Source organism: Paramormyrops kingsleyae, chromosome 6 (assembly GCF_048594095.1).
Source record: "Paramormyrops kingsleyae isolate MSU_618 chromosome 6, PKINGS_0.4, whole genome shotgun sequence".
NCBI lineage: Eukaryota > Metazoa > Chordata > Actinopteri > Osteoglossiformes > Mormyridae > Paramormyrops > Paramormyrops kingsleyae.
In genome coordinates, this window is record NC_132802.1 from 28,169,186 (window position 1) to 28,171,642 (window position 2,457).

At 39.9% G+C, this 2,457-nt stretch overlaps 1 long non-coding RNA gene across 1 annotated transcript; it reads right to left on the reverse strand.

Annotated features, from left to right (window-relative positions):
• Positions 1–269: 269 nt before the first annotated feature.
• On the reverse strand, positions 270–1,413 carry LOC140591654 (uncharacterized). Its single transcript, XR_011991937.1, has 2 exons — positions 1,289–1,413; positions 270–745 (listed from the first exon to the last, which is right to left on the reverse strand). It is a non-coding gene; the product is annotated as an uncharacterized lncRNA (long non-coding RNA).
• Between the last annotated feature and the right edge of the window lie 1,044 nt (positions 1,414–2,457).

The window sequence follows — 2,457 nt, forward strand, 5'->3', positions numbered from 1 at the left end:
TCATCTTGGTCTCCTACTTGTGTCAGTCCACTAACAATAACTGCGTTTGGGATTTTAACTCCACACCTCTTTACAAAGTCCATATTGGACACGCGTTCAATATTGATATTCAAACCAACTGGCTCCTGGCTGGCTCGCCAAATCTGTAACCCTATTTACGATAGAGTAACAGGTAAACAGTTATCTTTAACAGTATTTGGACCAGTAGCAGAAGATGCTAAGTCTTTAAGAGCCAGTGGTTCGATATCAATAAGGACAGAAAACAGTAATTTGCGTTGTTGTGATCACCCTTTGTTTAACAACAGGAACAATAACAAACAGTGTAACAATTTAATTCAGAGAATGTATATAAAGAGATAAGAAAATAATGAAACCGGCATAAGTCTCCCTTAAAACAAAAGAAATAAACCCAGTTCCAAAAAATAGTCTTATTGCTCGTTGGGGCCCTTTTTTCTCTTTTTTTTCTAGTTAAATCAGTGTCATGACAGCACCAGTATCTGTTCCGGTATCAGTACGCCAGTACTCATGGATCCTACCACACAGTCTGTGAAGAAGGGAAGATGAGACTGCGCAAGGACTTTTGCTCGTGGGTCCGTGGCTCGCCACCCAACGTACACTGGGAATCTTTCGGGGTTCAGGGTATGAACATCCAATTCAAATCCAACCGGAAGGACTTCAACTCTAGGTTGGGCATAACTTCCGATTCATGTGCATCACTGGAATGAACCTGGCAAAAAAACCTGACCTACGGGTTGGCCAAAAGAATTCCAAAAGCTCATTACATTCATATTCTATCTATCTCATGCATTATCACCAATCAATAACATTGCACTTTATATCAACTGGTTCAAATCATGTTCTCGAGAAGGTTCAGTCGTACGACCATAATATATCAAGTATCAGATCCAAGTGTTTATAGTAGTGAACTATAAATATACCCTAAAGTGCTTTTACATCCATGTTCATTCATTTTAACAAAACCAATTTCAAGCATTTATGGTTATCGCTATTCAAAGTAGTAACAAACCCACAATACAAATACAATACAAATGAGAACTACAATTCGCGCAAAACACATAATGCAAGAACATTCATAGAGATCTAGGAGGTACTAGTAAGGCTAAGCGTGCTTTATCATCCCTCCATGCACCGGTAACAGTGAAGGAATGCACTAAATATTGACCTCTTACATCACTGACAAGAAATTCACATACATATGCTTTAACACTTTTTTTCCTTTTACAGGTAACCTAACAGGTCTCAGAGTTTTTTTTTATTTTTTTCTCACCGTTGAGTCAATGAGTGGGTCTCTTTAAATTGGTTGACTGATCAGCGGCAGCCGCCTGCTGATCGTGCTCTCCTAAGGATGGTAATTGATTCGGAATTCAGCTAGGCAATGAAACAGCCATGAAGTCTTTTCAGTCAGGAAGTAGCCAACAGGAAGTGAAGGCGGAACTCGATTGCCTGAAGCTTTGGAGCTCAGCGATTGGTCAGCTCCTCACAAAAGGAGCATGGGAATTGTAGTGCGAACAGTTTTTTCAGGGGGAAACCCGCTCTTTTTCTATCTTTTTATGCATTTGATCACTTATTGTAGATGGCGTTTTTTTCCTAAACTTACCTTTTTAACAAACACATATTTATTCATTGTCATCACTTAACTATTTTTCTTTATACATAGAAAATGTACTTTGATTAATTAACTTAAACATTTATCTCAAGACTCAATTAACTTTAAGAAAGGGATTATTATGCCAGGACTTCGTTCTAAGACCTGGTTACACCTAGGCCAGATCATTCGCCGCATTCACCTAGATTTCCACCTCTATGCCAGTGACACCCAGATTTACTTCAGTACCAGCTCCATAAACAACCTGCCACTTGCACACATCAAATCAGACTATGGATGGGCCAAAATTTGACAGTAATAAGATGGAATTTATTGTCTTTGGGACAAAATTCATACTCACAAAATTAGGCTGATTACCCTCCAATTGGACCACACCACCATCTCCCCCTCTCCTCTGGTTCACAACCTTAATGTTACCTTTGACCCAACCCTCTCATTTGACGCACACATACATTCACACATACAACAGCTTTCTTCCATCACATCATCCAGCTTTGGCCCTGCCTTTCTAACTCTACTGCTGAGTCGCTCTTTCATGCTTCTCTAACCATTTTGATTACTGCATCTCACTACTCACTGGTATTGCTGGTAAATCTCTCAATAAACTTCAAATAAACCAGAACTCTGCCACCCACCTCTTCACACACACTTGCTTCTACATTCTTCAGAGCCTTCACTGGCTCCCTATAAAAGAATGCATCCACTTTAAAATACTTCTTCTGACATTCAAAGCTCTTAACAGTAAGCCCTATCTTATCTCTCTGAACTGCTTCTCCCCTGCCAGCCTCCCCGCAATCTTAGGTCCTCCTTTTCTGATTCTTGCCTCATCT